The 18,270-nt window shown below is 39.1% G+C and overlaps 1 protein-coding gene across 1 annotated transcript in view; it reads left to right on the forward strand.

The window, feature by feature from the left end:
• Window positions 1-18,270, forward strand: part of TUSC3 (tumor suppressor candidate 3) — a 435,781-nt gene that overhangs the window by 352,090 nt on the left and 65,421 nt on the right. The gene's annotated exons all lie outside the window — the stretch shown is intronic.

An 18,270-nucleotide genomic window follows, 5' to 3' on the forward strand; every position in this document is an offset into this window, starting at 1 on the left:
GTATTCAATTAGGAAACGAGGAAGTCAAAATGTCCCTGTTTGCAGATGACATGACTGTATATTTAGAAAACCCCATTGTCTCAGCCCAAAATCTCCTTAAGCTGATAAGCAACTTCAGCCAAGTCTCAGGATACAAAATCAATGTGCAAAACTCACAAGCATCCAGTAACAAAACAGAGAGCCAAATCATGAATGAACTCCCATTCACAATAGCTTCAAAGAGAATAAAATACCTAGGAATCCAACTTACAAGGGATGTAAAGGACCTCTTCAAGGAGAACTACAACCCACTGCTCAGTGAAATAAAAGAGGACGCAAACAAATGGAAGAACATTCCATGCTCATGGATAGGAAGAATCAATATTGTGAAAATGGCCATACTGCCCTAGGTAATTTATAGATTCAATGCCATCTCCATTAAGCTACCAATGACTTTCTTCACAGAATTGGAAAAAAAGTGCTTTAAAGTTCATGTGGACCCAAAAAAGACCACGCATTGCCAAGACAATCCTAAGCCAAAAGAACAAAGCTGGAGGCATCACGCTACCTGACTTCAAACTATACTACAAGGCTACAGTAACCAAAACAGCATGGTACTGGTACCAAAACCAAACTTGCTTCCCAGGGATGAAGCCCACTTGATCATGGTGGATAAGCTTTTTGATGTGCAGCTGGATTCGGTTTGCCAGTATTTTACTGAGAATTTTAGCATTGATGTTCATCAGTGATATTGGTCTAAAATTCTCTTTTTCTTTTGTGTCTCTGCCAGGCTTTGATACAGGCTTTGGTATCAGGATAATGTTGGCCTCATAAAATGAGTTAGGGAGGATTCCCTCTTTTTCTATTGATTCGAACAGTTTCAGAAGGAATGGTACCATCTCCTTCTTGTACTTCTGGTGGAATTCGGCTGTGAATCCGTCTGGTCCTGGACTTTTTTTGGTTGTTAGGCTATGGTACTGGTACCAAAACAGAGAGATAGACCAATGGAACAGAACAGAGCCCTCAGAAATAATACCACACATCTACAGCCATCTGGTCTTTGACAAACATGACAAAAACAAGAACTGGGGAAAGGATTCCCTATTTAATAAATGGTGCTGGGAAAATTGGCTAGCCATAAGTAGAAAGCTGAAACTGGATCCTTTCCTTACTCCTTATACGAAAATTAATTCAAGATGGATTAGAGACTTAAATGTTAGACCTAAAACCATAAAAACCCTAGAAGAAAACCTAGGTAATACCATTCAGGACATAGGCATGGGCAAGGACTTCCTATCTAAAACACCAAAAGCAATGGCAACGAAAGCCAAAACTGACCAATGGGATCTAATTAAACTAAAGAGCTTCTGCACAGCAAAACAAACTACCATCAGAGTGAACAGGCAACCTACAGAATGGGAGAAAATTTTTACAATCTACTCATCTGACAAAGAGCTAATATCCAGAACCTACAAAAAACTCAAAACAAATTTACAAGAAAAAAACAACCCCATCAAAAAGTGGGCAAAGGATATGAACAGGCACTTCTCAAAGGAAGACATTCATACAGCCAACAGACACATGAAGAAATGCTCATCATCTCTCAGCATCAGAGAAACGCAAATCAAAACCACAATGAGTTACCATCTCACACCAGTTAGAATGGCAATCATTAAAAAGTCAGGTAACAACATGTGCTGGACAGGATGTGGAGAAATAGGAACACTTTTACACTGTTGGTGGGACTGTAAACTACTTCAACCATTGTGGAAAACAGTGTGGCGATTCCTCAAGGATCTAGAACTAGAAATACCGTTTGACACGACCATCCCATTACTGGGGATATACCCAAAGGTTTATAACTCATGCTGCTATAAATACACATGCACACTTATGTTTATTGCGGCAGTATTCACAATAGCAAAGACTTGGGATCAACCCAAATGGCCATCAGTGACAGACTGGATTAAGAAAATGTGGCACATATACACCATGGAATACTATGCAGCCATAAAAAAGGATTAGTTCATGTCCTTTGTAGAGACATAGATGCAGCTGGAAACCATCATTCTCAGCAAACTGTCTCAAGAACAGAAAACCAAATACCACATATTCTCACTCATAGGTGGGAATTGAACAATGAGATCACTTGGACACAGGAAGGGGAACATCACACATCAGGTCCTATTGTGGGGAGGGGCGAGAAGGGAGGGATAACATTAGGAGATATACCTAATGTAAATGGCGAGTTAATGGGTACAGCACACCAACATGGCACAGGTATACATATGTTACAAAGCTACACGTTGTGCACATGTACCCTCGAACTTAAAGTATAATAATAATAAAAATAAATAAATAAATAAAAAGAAAATGTGGCACATAAACACCATGGAATACTATGCAGCCATGAAAAAGAATGAGTTCATGTCCTTTGTAGGGACATGGATGCAGCTGGAAACCATCATTCTCAGCAAACTATCTCAAGAACAAAAGACCAAACATCGCATGTTCTCACTCATAGGTGGGAACTGAACAATGAGAACACTTGGACACAGGAAGGGGAACATCACACACCAGGGCCTGTTGTGGGGTGGGGGAGAGGGGAGGGACAGCATTAGGAAATATACCTAATGTAAATGACGAGTTAATGGGTGCAGCACACCAACATGGCACATGTATACATAGGTAACAAACCTGCACGTTATGCACATGTACCCTAGAACTTAACAATATAATAAAAAATAAATTAATTAGAAAAGAAACTATATGATTGGGGTCTCGCTTTGTTGCCCAGGCTGGTCTTGAACTCCTTCCTTTAAGCAGTCTTCCCACCCGGGCTTCCCAAAGTGCTTCCCAAAGTCCAAAGCATGAGCCACTGTGCCCAGCCCACATATCCATTTTTATAAAAAATAAAAAATATCCAAAAATATCCTTTTACCAACCGTGTGACTAAGCAAACATGAGAACTCAGGAAACAAAATGATGCAAAAGCTCAATGAGCATTGACACCACTGTAATACGGAAGCTGTCTAAACATTATTGTGACACTGGTAATTAAGACAACGTAATTTAACATTTCAGTAAGTACTTTAAGAACTTTAGTAATTACAATATTAATACGTTCTTACAACTTACATGGATAATTGCTGAAAAGAGGAAGAGTAAAAATGTGACATATTCCTAGGATTTGATAAAAATAGTATCAAAAATTAGTCTTTTTAATTGCATGTTTTTAACAAGATCAACTATTTTGGATAAGTATAAAAGTCATCATTTTATGTTTTACCATGATCTGTACATCCAAATTCCTAGAGGAAACTCAACATCTACCTCTAATTGTAACTCTCACCAAACTAGACAGAAGGGAACTAATAAAGGGCAACTACAGAAAGGCTATAGTCAGTGTCATACTTAATGGTGAAAGCCTTAATGCGTGCTTTCCTGCTAAGATCAGAGACAAAACGAGTGGCCTTTCTCACCATGTATATTCAACAATGTACTGGAGATTCTGGAAAGAGAAACAGAATTTGAATTCTCTTTTCTTCATCCTCTGGCCTTACACCAAACTAGCAATGTATTACGCCATTCAGAAAATGAGTAATACGGTGATGTCAGCAACATGGCAAAACAGGAGGCTCCCGACTCTTGACTCACACACACATGCACCAAACAAACATATGTTCATGGGTCAGTTCCCTTTCAGAGAAAATCAGAAAGGAATTCAAAGATTCTGATGAACTGGGCAACTAAGAAAATAACATCAAATGGGTAGGCAAAGCTGAGGCACACTTGGGCATGGACCCCACCCCCAGGTACTGCACAATACAATTGGAAAGGAATTCCTAACACACAGCTGTTCCCCGAGGGGAGGAGAGTTCGAACCACACATGCAGTGTCCTAATTCTAAGTTTCCCCATGGTTTGGCTCTTGATTGACCAACTTGGAACAAAGGGGACTAGAAATACACAAGTGTCTCTAGACCACAGAAAAAGAAGGGCAGTTTTGTACGGACACACAAACACTTGCAGGGGCTTCATTCCTAGGAAGAGGGCAGAGAAAGGGATAAAACTCAAAACTTCCCAGTTTCTCTGGAAGGCACTTGCCAGCATACTCTGCCGCCTGTTGCTGCTGACCCGTTAGCTTGTAACTAGTCTGCATGAGAGAGCTAATGGGGCCAACTAACGTTAGACTTCCAGCAGCCTGAGTAGGACCTGGGCGCTTTCTCAGCCCCCTTCCCTGGCTCACCCCAGCAATAACTTCAGGTCTACTGTTTCCTCCTAGAGGAAGTTTGGGTGGGCAATGAGTACTCCAGCGTTTTACAGCTACCACCTCAGGGACTCGCCGCATTCTAAATCTAGCTCTGGGAGCAGGGAAACAGAATATGTAAGTCTCCCTAAGTGACAAAGTGAAGAGATACGTAGAGAATATGCAACTATTTCCAAAGGCTATATCCTTGGGAACAGAATAGAGAAGAGGCTGAAGAGCAAAGCTCCCTGTTTTGCCCCAGTAGAGAGTTAAAGCACAGTTTTCCTGTGGCTACTTAATGGCCTAGCTTCTAACTGACTTGTATCAGGTAGTCAAAGGGATAGACAAACAGAAGCCCTCCAGCAGCCCGAGCAGAAGCTTCGCACTTCCTGAGTGTCCTTTCCCAGGTTGCCCCAGCGATGTAGATCCAGGTCTGCCCATTCTTCCCAGAAGGAAGGGTGCAGTCTGAGCACAGGTGCAGGCATTTGCCACAGTTCCTCTCCCAAGCTCAGTGCAGACAGAACGGAAATAAAACACTCTCAGCTTCATCATGGGGATACAAGGAAGTGGAACCCCAGCCTTTCCAGTTGCATCCAATAGGTCTGGCTCCTACCTTATCTGTCTCATTGTACTGAGAGTATGGGCACATCCTAATCTCCTAAAACAAACACAGCAGTTTGGACCCACAATGAAGAGACCCACACTGAGATACATCATAATCAAACTGTCAAAAGATAGGGAATTCTGAAAGCAGCAAGGGAAAAGCAACTTGTTACATACAAAAGACAGTAAGACCATCGGTGGCTTTTTCAACAGAAACCTTGCAGGCCACAAAGGAGGGGGATGAAAAAAAATTCAGAAAGAAAAAAAGAAAATGGAATCAGAACAGACCAATAATGAGTAAAGAGATTGAAACGGTAATAAAGAGTCTTCCATCAGAGAAAAGCCCAACACCAGATAGCGTCACTAGTAAATTCCATGAAACATTCAAAGAGTTAATACCAACCCTTCTAAACTCTTCCAAAAAACTGAAGAAGAAGGAATGCTTCCAAACTCATCTTATGAGTCTGGAATCACTGTTATACCAAAGCCAAAGAAAGCTACTATAAGAAAAAAAAAAAAACAAACTGGACGGGTATGGGGCTCACACCTGTAATCCCAGCACTTTAAGAAGCCGAGGCAGGCGGATTACCTGAGGTCAGGAGTTCCAGACCACCCTGGCCAACATGGCACAACCCAGTCTTTACTAAAAAATACAAAAATTAGCTGGGTGTGGCGGCAGGCACCTGTAAATCCCAGCTACTTGGGAGGCTGAGGCAGGACAACTGCTTGAACTCCGAAGGCAGAGGTGACAGTGAGTCGAGATTGTGCTTGGGCAACAGAGCGAGACTCTGTCTCAAGAAAAGAAAAAGAGAAGATCAGGGGGGCGGAGCAAGATGGCCGAATAGGAGCAGCTCCAGTCTCCAACTCCCAGCGCGAGCGACACAGAAGACCGGTGATTTCTGCATTTTCAACTGAGGTACTGGGTTCATCTCACTGGGGAGTGCCGGACGATCGGAGCTGGTCAGCTGCTGCAGCCCGACCAGCGAGAGCTGAAGCAGGGCGAGGCATTGCCTCACCTGGGAAGCCCAAGGGGGAAGGGAGTCCCTTTTCCTAGCCAGGGGAACTGAGACACACAACACCTGGAAAATCGGGTAACTCCCACCCCAATACTGCGCTTTAGGAAACAGGCACACCAGGAGATCATATCCCACACCTGGCCGGGAGGGTCCCACACCCACGGAGCCTCCCTCGTTGCTAGCGCAGCAGTCTGTGATCTACCGGCAAGGCAGCAGCGAGGCTGGGGGAGGGGCGCCCGCCATTGCTGAGGCTTAAGTAGGTAAACAAAGCTGCTGGGAAGCTCGAACTGGGTGGAGCTCACAGCAGCTCAAGGAAACCTGCCTGTCTCTGTAGACTCCACCTCTGGGGACAGGGCACAGTAAACTAAGACACACAGACACCTCTGCACAGACGCAAACGACTCTGTCTGACAGCTTTGAAGAGAGCAGTGGATCTCCCAACACGGAGGTTGAGATCTGAGAAGGGACAGACTCCCAGCTCAAGCGGGTCCCTGACCCCTGAGTAGCCTAACTGGGAGACATCCCCCACTAGGGGCAGTCTGACACCCCACACCTCACAGGGAGGAGTACACCCCTGAGAGGAAGCTTCCAAAGCAAGAATCAGACAGGTACACTCGCTGTTCAGAAATATTCTATCTTCTGCAGCCTCTGCTGCTGATACCCAGGCAAACAGGGTCTGGAGTGGACCTCAAGCAATCTCCAACAGACCTACAGCTGAGGGTCCTGACTGTTAGAAGGAAAACTATCAAACAGGAAGGACACCTACACCAAAACCCCATCAGTACATCACCATCATCAAAGACCAGAGGCAGATAAAACCACAAAGATGGGGAAAAAGCAGGGCAGAAAAGCTGGAAATTCAAAAAATAAGAGCGCATCTCCCCCGGCAAAGGAGCGCAGCTCATCGCCAGCAACGGATCAAAGCTGGACGGAGAATGACTTTGACGAGATGAGAGAAGAAGGCTTCAGTCCATCAAATTTCTCAGAGCTAAAGGAGGAATTACGTACACAGCGCAAAGAAACTAAAAATCTTGAAAAAAAAGTGGAAGAATTGATGGCTAGAGTAATTAATGCAGAGAAGGTACTAAACGAAATGAAAGAGATGAAAACCATGACACGAGAAATACGTGACAAATGCACAAGCTTCAGTAACCGACTCGATCAACTGGAAGAAAGAGTATCAGCGATTGAGGATCAAATGAATGAAATGAAGCGAGAAGAGAAACCAAAAGAAAAAAGAAGAAAAAGAAATGAACAAAGCCTGCAAGAAGTATGGGATTATGTAAAAAGACCAAATCTACGTCTGATTGGGGTGCCTGAAAGTGAGGGGGAAAATGGAACCAAGTTGGAAAACACTCTTCAGGATATCATCCAGGAGAACTTCCCCAACCTAGTAGGGCAGGCCAACATTCAAATCCAGGAAATACAGAGAACGCCACAAAGATACTCCTCGAGAAGAGCAACTCCAAGACACATAATTGCCAGATTCACCAAAGTTGAAATGAAGGAAAAAATCTTAAGGGCAGCCAGAGAGAAAGGTCGGGTTACCCACAAAGGGAAGCCCATCAGACTAACAGCAGATCTCTCAGCAGAAACTCTCCAAGCCAGAAGAGAGTGGGGGCCAATATTCAACATTCTTAAAGAAAAGAATTTTAAACCCAGAATTTCATATCCAGCCAAACTAAGTTTCATAAGTGAAGGAGAAATAAAATCCTTTACAGATAAGCAAATGCTTAGAGATTTTGTCACCACTAGGCCTGCCTTACAAGAGATCCTGAAGGAAGCACTAAACATGGAAAGGAACAACCGGTACCAGCCATTGCAAAAACATGCCAAAATGTAAAGACCATTGAGGCTAGGAAGAAACTGCATCAACTAACGAGCAAAATAACCAGTTAATATCATAATGGCAGGATCAAGTTCATACATAACAATATTAACCTTAAATGTAAATGGACTAAATGCTCCAATTAAAAGACACAGACTGGCAAACTGGATAAAGAGTCAAGACCCATCAGTCTGCTGTATTCAGGAGACCCATCTCACACGCAGAGACATACATAGGCTCAAAATAAAGGGATGGAGGAAGATTTACCAAGCAAATGGAGAACAAAAAAAAGCAGGGGTTGCAATACTAGTCTCTGATAAAACAGACTTTAAACCATCAAAGATCAAAAGAGACAAAGAAGGCCATTACATAATGGTAAAGGGATCAATTCAACAGGAAGAGCTAACTATCCTAAATATATATGCACCCAATACAGGAGCACCCAGATTCATAAAGCAAGTCCTTAGAGACTTACAAAGAGACTTAGACTCCCATACAATAATAATGGGAGACTTCAACACTCCACTGTCAACATTAGACAGATCAACGAGACAGAAAGTTAACAAGGATATCCAGGAATTGAACTCATCTCTGCAGCAAGCAGACCTAATAGACATCTATAGAACTCTCCACCCCAAATCAACAGAATATACATTCTTCTCAGCACCACATCATACTTACTCCAAAATTGACCACGTAATTGGAAGTAAAGCACTCCTCAGCAAATATACAAGAACAGAAATTATAACAAACTGTCTCTCAGACCACAGTGCAATCAAACTAGAACTCAGGACTAAGAAACTCACTCAAAACCGCTCAACTACATGGAAACTGAACAACCTGCTCCTGAATGACTACTGGGTACATAACGAAATGAAGGCAGAAATAAAGATGTTCTTTGAAACCAATGAAAACAAAGATACAACATACCAGAATCTCTGGGACACATTTAAAGCAGTGTGTAGAGGGAAATTTATAGCACTAAATGCCCACAAGAGAAAGCAGGAAAGATGTAAAATTGACACTCTAACATCGCAATTAAAAGAACTAGAGAAGCAAGAGCAAACACATTCGAAAGCTAGCAGAAGGCAAGAAATAACTAAGATCAGAGCAGAACTGAAGGAGATAGAGACACAAAAAACCCTCCAAAAAATCAATGAATCCAGGAGTTGGTTTTTTGAAAAGATCAACAAAATTGACAGACCACTAGCCAGACTAATAAAGAAGAAAAGAGAGAAGAATCAAATCGACGCAATTAAAAATGATCAAGGGGATATCACCACCGACCCCACAGAAATACAAACTACCATCAGAGAATACTATAAACACCTCTACGCAAATAAACTGGAAAATCTAGAAGAAATGGATAATTTCCTGGACACTTACACTCTTCCAAGACTAAACCAGGAAGAAGTTGAATCCCTGAATAGACCAATAGCAGGCTCTGAAATTGAGGCAACAATTAATAGCCTACCAACCAAAAAAAGTCCAGGACCAGATGGATTCACAGCTGAATTCTACCAGAGGTACAAGGAGGAGTTGGTACCATTCCTTCTGAAACTATTCCAATCAATAGAAAAAGAGGGAATCCTCCCTAACTCATTTTATGAGGCCAACATCATCCTGATACCAAAGCCTGGCAGAGACACAACAAAAAAAGAGAATTTTAGACCAATATCCCTGATGAACATCGATGCAAAAATCCTCAATAAAATACTGGCAAACCGGATTCAGCAACACATCAAAAAGCTTATCCACCATGATCAAGTGGGCTTCATCCCTGGGATGCAAGGCTGGTTCAACATTCGCAAATCAATAAACATAATCCAGCATATAAACAGAACCAAAGACAAGAACCACATGATTATCTCAATTGATGCAGAAAAGGCTTTTGACAAAATTCAACAGCCCTTCATGCTAAAAACGCTCAATAAATTCGGTATTGATGGAATGTACCTCAAAATAATAAGAGGTATTTATGACAAACCCACAGCCAATATCATACTGAATGGGCAAAAACTGGAAAAATTCCCTTTGAAAACTGGCACAAGACAGGGATGCCCTCTCTCACCGCTCCTATTCAACATAGTGTTGGAAGTTCTGGCTAGGGCAATCAGGCAAGAGAAAGAAATCAAGGGTATTCAGTTAGGAAAAGAAGAAGTCAAATTGTCCCTGTTTGCAGATGACATGATTGTATATTTAGAAAACCCCATTGTCTCAGCCCAAAATCTCCTTAAGCTGATAAGCAACTTCAGCAAAGTCTCAGGATACAAAATTAATGTGCAAAAATCACAAGCATTCTTATACACCAGTAACAGACAAACAGAGAGCCAAATCAGGAATGAACTTCCATTCACAATTGCTTCAAAGAGAATCAAATACCTAGGAATCCAACTTACAAGGGATGTAAAGGACCTCTTCAAGGAGAACTACAAACCACTGCTCAGTGAAATAAAAGAGGACACAAACAAATGGAAGAACATACCATGCTCATGGATAGGAAGAATCAATATTGTGAAAATGGCCATACTGCCCAAGGTAATTTATAGATTCAATGCCATCCCCATCAAGCTACCAATGAGTTTCTTCACAGAATTGGAAAAAACTGCTTTAAAGTTCATATGGAACCAAAAAAGAGCCCGCATCTCCAAGACAATCCTAAGTCAAAAGAACAAAGCTGGAGGCATCACGCTACCTGACTTCAAACTATACTACAAGGCTACAGTAACCAAAACAGCATGGTACTGGTACCAAAACAGAGATATAGACCAATGGAACAGAACAGAGTCCTCAGAAATAATACCACACATCTACAGCCATTTGATCTTTGACAAACCTGAGAGAAACAAGAAATGGGGAAAGGATTCCCTATTTAATAAATGGTGCTGGGAAAATTGGCTAGCCATAAGTAGAAAGCTGAAACTGGATCCTTTCCTTACTCCTTATACGAAAATTAATTCAAGATGGATTAGAGACTTAAATGTTAGACCTAATACCATAAAAATCCTAGAGGAAAACCTAGGTAGTACCATTCAGGACATAGGCATGGGCAAAGATTTCATGTCTAAAACACCAAAAGCAACGGCAGCAAAAGCCAAAATTGACAAATGGGATCTCATTAAACTAAAGAGCTTCTGCACAGCAAAAGAAACTACCATCAGAGTGAACAGGCAACCTACAGAATGGGAGAAAATTTTTGCAATCTACTCATCTGACAAAGGGCTAATATCCAGAACCTACAAAGAACTCAAACAAATTTACAAGAAAAAAACAAACAACCCCATCAAAAAGTGGGCAAAGGACATGAACAGACATTTCTCAAAAGAAGACATTCATACAGCCAACAGACACATGAAAAAATGCTCATCATCACTGGCCATCAGAGAAATGCAAATCAAAACCACAATGAGATACCATCTCACACCAGGTAGAATGGCGATCATTAAAAAGTCAGGAAACAACAGGTGCTGGAGAGGATGTGGAGAAATAGGAACACTTTTACACTGTTGGTGGGATTGTAAACTAGTTCAACCATTATGGAAAACAGTATGGCGATTCCTCAAGGATCTAGAACTAGATGTACCATATGACCCAGCCATCCCATTACTGGGTATATACCCAAAGGATTATAAATTATGCTGCTATAAAGACACATGCACACGTATGTTTATTGCAGCACTATTCACAATAGCAAAGACTTGGAATCAACCCAAATGTCCATCAGTGACAGATTGGATTAAGAAAATGTGGCACATATACAGCATGGAATACTATGCAGCCATAAAAAAGGATGAGTTTGAGTCCTTTGTAGGGACTTGGATGCAGCTGGAATCCATCATTCTTAGCAAACTATCACAAGAACAGAAAACCAAACACCGCATGTTCTCACTCATAGGTGGGAACTGAACAATGAGATCACTCGGACTCAGGAAGGGGAACATCACACACCGGGGCCTATCATGGGGAGGGGGGAGGGGGGAGGGATTGCATTGGGAGTTATACCTGATGTAAATGACGAGTTGATGGGTGCAGCACAGCAACATGGCACAAGTATACATATGTAACAAACCTGCACGTTATGCACATGTACCCTACAACTTAAAGTATAATAATAATAAATAAATTAAAAAAAAAAAAAAAAAAAAAAAAAAAAAAAGAAAAGAAAAAGAAAACTACAACATCCTTGATAAACACAGATGCAAAGTCCTCAGCAAAATATAAGCAAAGTGGCCCTGTAGTTCCAGCACTTTGGGATGCCAAGGCAGGAGAATTGCTTGAAGCTGGGAGTTCAAGACCAGCCTGGATAACATAGCAAGACTCCATCTCTACAAAAAAAAAAAAATTTTTTTTTAATTAGCCAGGCATAGTGTCATGTGCCTGTAGTCATAGCTACTTGTAAGGGTAAGGCAGGAGAATCACTTGGGCTCAGGAATATGAAGCTGCAGTGAGCTATAAATGTACCACTGCACTCCAGCCTTGGTGACACAGTGAGACCCTGTCTCAAGAATAAAAGAAACTAGTAGCAAAGTGAATATACTAATACATTAAACATTATTCACCATCAACTGGGATTTATTTCTGGGGTGCAATGATGGCTCAACAATGTGCACCAGTCAATAAATATAATTCACCATATTAACAGAACAAAGGACAACAATAATTTGATTAATCTCAATAGATGTAGTAAAACCGTTTGACAGAATTCAACATCCTGTCATGATAAAAACTGTCATCAAATTAGGTATAGAAAGAATGTTCCTCAACAAAATAAAAGCCATGTATGACAAGCCAAAAGCTAACATCTGAATAGTAAAAAGTTGAAAGCTTTTTCTCTAAGAGAAGAAACAAGACCAAGGTGTCTACTCTCACCACTTCTATTCAATATAGTCCCGGAAGTCCTAGCCAGAGCAATTTGTCAAAATAATCAAAAGACATTCCAATTGAAAAGAAAGAATGAATCGTGTCTCTGATAACATGATGTGATTTAAAACCCTAAAGACTCCAGCAAAAAGCCATTAGAACTAATAAACAAATTTTGTGAGGTTGTAGGATATATATCAATATACAAAAATCACCATTTCTATACACTAACAATGAAGTATCTGAAAAAGATTAAGAAAACAATTCCACTTACAATAGTATTTATTTATTTTTTTCTCACATACATGGGCCATGGTTTTATTTCAATGCTCACATCATTTCTACAAAGAAGGATTGGTCTTAATTTAGGGTTCAACATCCTAAATTGCTTTTCTAGAAAACTGTAGCCCAATACACAGTACAACATCTTTTTTTATTATCTTGCTTACTTTGCCTATTGTCACCACTAACTTCATTAGTTAGTGAAAAGATAGCACATATTTTGCTCTTGTAACTTAAAAAGATTATCCACATACCTTTTCCTGTTATCTAGGGCTTTGAGCCCTCTAAATTTCTTAAGGGCAAGAGCCTGGTTTTTGCTGATTGTTACATTTCTAGATCCTCTTTAGTGTCTGGTATTGATGTTTATATATAATAACTACATAATTGACTTACTGTTGTGGATTAATCAATACTTAGTGGTGGATATGAAAACTCTGATATGTTATTTCAGCTTGTGAATTTTAACTTCTTTGATATGCAGTAGCATTAATGAGATAAGATACTTTTCTGAGGCTAAATGTCTTTTGCTGTTTACTCGTTAACAAGAAAGCCACGGTGGTTACTAGGTAAGAATGACTGAAATTTATATGTATCATCTTGAGGAAGTTACCCCAGCACAGCCTGTTTCCATTAAACCTATTGGTTAGTGGCACTTAAACTATATTCTCCAGAGACTTATATACCCTCAGTGAACTTGGAACTTTCTTAGGTAGGAAAAGAAAAATCAATTTCTTGTCTGAACATTGCTGCCAGTGGAAAAAAAAATAGCATTAAAAAGTATAACACTTAGGAGTAAATTTAACCTGTGGTGAAAGATCTGTTTACTGAGAACTATAAAATATTAGTGAAAAAAATGAAGGCACAAATAAATAGAAATGTATTGCATATTCATGGACTGGAAGAATATTGTTAAAATGTTCATACTGTCCAAAGTATGACATTTTTTAATGTGTTATCCACTAGCAGATTCGATGCAATCCCTATCAAAATTCCAATGTCATTTTTCACAAACATAGAAAAAGAAATCCTAAAATGTATATGGAAGCACAGAAAATCCTAAATAGCTGAAGCAATCTTGAGCAAAAAGAACAAAGCTGGAGGCATCACACTACATCATTTCAAAATATATTACAAAGCTATGGTATTCAAAATAGCATGGTACTGCCATAAAAACAGACACATCGACCAGTGGAATAGGATGCAGACTCTGGAAAAAAACGCAACTTATCTATGGTCAATTGATTTTTGACAAAAGTGCCAAGAACACACAATAGAGAAAGGACAATGTTTTTAATAAATGGTGTTGGGGAAACTATAGAGAAATGAATTTGAAGTTATATCTCATTCCTTATGCAAAAATCAACTCAAAATGGATTAAACATAAGACCAGAAGCTGTAGAACTACAAGAAGAAAACAAAGGAGAAAAAGCTTCACGGTAGTGGTCTGAGCAGTCATTTCTTGGATATAACTCCAACAGGACAGGCAGCAAAAGCAAAAATCTACAAATGGGATTATGTGAAACAAAATCTGTATAGCAAAAACAGCAGTAGAGTGAAGAGAACGCACAGATGGGGAGAAAATGTTAGCAAATTATGCATCAGATAGAGGACTAACAGATAAAATATATAAGTAACTCTAACTACTCAGTAATAAGAAAATAAATAACCCTATTTTTAAAATGGGCAACGGACCTGAATAGACATTTCTCAAAAGAATACATGTAAAAGGCCAGATATATGAAAAAATGCTCAACAACACTAATAATCATGAACGTACAAATTAAAACTATGAGATACCACCTCACAACCATGAGAATGCCTATGAGTTTTAAACAATGAAAAGATAAGTGATGATGTGGAGAAAAGGGAACTCTTGTACAGTCTTTGCTGAGAATGTAGATCAGTACAGCCATTTTAGAAAACAATATGGAGGTTCCTCAAAACACTAAAAATAGATTTTCCAGCACTCTTTCTTTTGGGATTGAAAATAAAATGTGGAAAAACAGGATGTCCAACAAATTTGAAACTGTATATAAAATGACTGCACTCCCATGTTCATTGCAGCATTATTCACAATAGCCAAGATACGAAAAAATTGAAGTGCCCATCATGAATGGATTTGAAAAGTGTTTTATGTGTATGTGTGTGTGTGTATATATATACATATGTATGTGTGTGTGTATATGCACACACACAGACACACACCACGGAATATCATTTAGCCTTAAAAAAGTAGGAAATTCTATCCTTTGCAACAACACAGATGAATCTAGAAGACATTATGCTAAGTGAAATTAGCTAGGCAGAGAATGACAAATACTGCAGGATCTCACTCATTGTGAAATACAGAAGAGTCAAACCCATCGAAGCAGAGAATGGAATGGTGGCTACCAGAGGCTGAGGAGAGGGAAAGGAGAGATGATAGTCAAAGGGTAGAAAGTCTTAGTCAGGAAAAATAAGTTCTGGTTACCTATTGCACAGTGACTACAGTTAATAACAATGTATATTTTTAAAATTTGCTAAAAGATTCGATTTTAAATTTTCTGAAATACAAAGAAATATGTGAGGTGATGGATGTATTAGCCCAACTGGATCATGCCACAATACATACATGTATAGAAACATGACATTGTACCTAATATATATATACAATTATTTTTCAATTAAAAATGCATTTTTTAAAAAGGAAAAAAGGATAATGTGTTAATCCACTAAGGAATGAATTTCTAACATATTAGCTGCAGTATACACTGCTTGGGTGATGGGTACACTAAAATCTCAGAAATCGCCACTAAAGGACTTATCCATGTAACCTATACCTCCACAACTACTGAAATTTTAAAAAGAAGATCTATTACCCATATAGAAAGAAACTACAGATTAAGAGACTAATAAAAATCTTCACTTTTGTAACTCACCTACATATTGGTACAACCAATACGTTGCTAAGTCAAGACAGAAATGGTAAGTTTCCTTTGCTTTTAGGGCTTAGCCTAGATGTCTTTAAAATATAAGCATTAGCGTATTAAAAGTACATTAATTATTGTGGATACTATTTTTTCATTCTTTTGTTTTTCTATTCAGCTGCCATTTAACCTTTCTTGAACTACCCTCCTGACTTTCTTTGGAAAACACCCCTCTGAGACTCTCAGGATGGGGTTGGGGGGGAGGCGTTATTCCTTCTTTTAGAGACATATAAACTGAAAACTGGTCAATCTGAGCATTGCAACAACTCTCCACTCCCTTACCTCCAACCCTGCCCCTGCCTCCTACACACACACTGATTATTTAAAGAGATGGACAATAAGGTTATTAATGGGCCTCAGGTGGAGCTCTGCAATCTAGAGCGCCTGGTGGTACAGAGCAGGTGCCTAACATACCACCAAGCATTCTGGCTGCCATAATGAGCTCACATGCCAGGAAGTGAAAAGAGCTAAATTCAGTCCTGATCATCTAATTCATCCTCCTGGATAGAGACATTTCAGAAGTTCTATGCTGCATGATCCAATTGCTTGTTTGTTAAAAAAAAAAAAAAAAAAAAAAAAAAAAAAAAAGAATTTTTAAATAAAAATTAAAAAAAGAATTTTATTAGCTAAAATATTTAAATGTATTATATGACAAGCAATTTAACTTAAATAGGAATTAATTCTTTATAAGTTCTTGAGATGTTTTCAAAATTATGTATTTGTATAGTTACTCTGACCAAAGCTAATAAATTTTGTATACAATGAAATGACTAAATTTAAACCTTTTAAATTTAAAAGATTTTTAAATCTATACTATACTCCAGTTTAAGATGGCAGACTAAGCACAAATGTTTCACACCTCTAAAGAGTCCACTGCAACTTCATTATACGCAAGCTTGTCCCAGATAAAAGCCGAAAACAAATTTTAAATTGAGGCCATATGACACTATCTCAATGAAGTAGTAAGTTATTAAATATTATCCTGAAAATTTATATGAATTGAAAACATTCTTCTGAAAGGTACAGTCTGTCTCTATATAGACTACTTTTAAGTGGAAAATATTTTACTGTCTTTAAAATGAAAGACAAAATAATGTGAAAGCTACGAAAGAGAAAGTACTCAAAGGACAGTAGGAAAATTGAAAATTCTTGTTTTTCACAAAGATTTGCAATAGCAACCATTTCTTCTCTTTTAATCTAGAACCAAACAAGGATGTAGAATAGAGAAAAAAAGATTGCCTGGTGCATTTCTAGTTCCCTTATTTTTCACTCAAACATGCACGCAGGTAGACACACTTGAAACATACAGAAAACTCATTAAAGACAGACTAGGGTGTGCCAGGTGTGGTGTCTCACACCTGTAATCCCAGCACTTTGGTGGGCTGAGGCGGTGGATCATGAGATCAGGAGTTCAAGATCAGCCTGGCCAAGAGGGTGAAACCCTATCTCTACTAAACATAAAAAAAAAATTAGCCAGGCGTGGTGGTGGGTACCTGTAATCCTAGCTCCTTGGGAGACTGAGATAGGAGAATGGCGTGAACCCAGGAGGTGGAGGTTGCAGTGAGCTGAGATCGCGCCACTGCACTCCAGCCTGGGCAACAGAGCGAGACTCTGTCAAAAAAAAAAAAAAAAAGACTAGAGTGGAATAAGATGGCATTCGAAGGTAGTAGGGAAGTCATGAACTTAATAACTTTGGGTCTGTGGTTTGCTATACTCAATGCTTTTTATGTCCTTTTAAATTTTACCCACCCTACCACACTGCATCTCAAGACTGAGAACTTCGGCATTCTCCAGGATATCACATATGCAGGGAGCTGTATTTTCACTTCATCCTCCTGTGAGTTAATTTATAAATTTCCTCTGGGTAAAATCAGGCTACCAATTACATCATTTTCAGAAAAATATTATTTCATTGTGTTGTTTTATATAGAGTGTTAAATTCTTAGAGTTCTTTTAACTTAGTTTCAAAAATAATTCTTACATGTAAGCAAGCTATTTTTACAATCAGCATCATACGCACTAATTAAAGAATAATGAAAATATTCATGTGCTGATTAATGTTGGATTAGAATCAATCCTTGACAATAAAACTAGGCATGGAATATAAAATGCAATGAAAATACAAAGTACATGATGACTTGGTCTGCGTGAAATCCTGTCAACGGATTATATATTTATTGTTGATTGTTGTATTTCCTAGAGTATCTGTGCATCAGTCTATTAAAAAATTTGTCAGGAAAATACATTATTTGAGGGATTTTATGATGTCAATGAAAACTTTAGAATAATAAGACCACTACCAGTGACTTCTGTATATTTTGTCACAAAAACCGATCAGTTCTTATTTCTATGATATGTGGTTCCCAAAGATGAGAATTTGATCCTTTCACCTCATAGGAGCTGTTTCCTAGATCGAATCTTAATATGCAACAGAAATCAATCGACCACAGGGTATCTACTGTTACACAACTTATTCCTCTTTCTTCTA

Source organism: Macaca fascicularis, chromosome 8 (assembly GCF_037993035.2).
Source record: "Macaca fascicularis isolate 582-1 chromosome 8, T2T-MFA8v1.1".
In the NCBI taxonomy this organism is placed as follows: domain Eukaryota; kingdom Metazoa; phylum Chordata; class Mammalia; order Primates; family Cercopithecidae; genus Macaca; species Macaca fascicularis.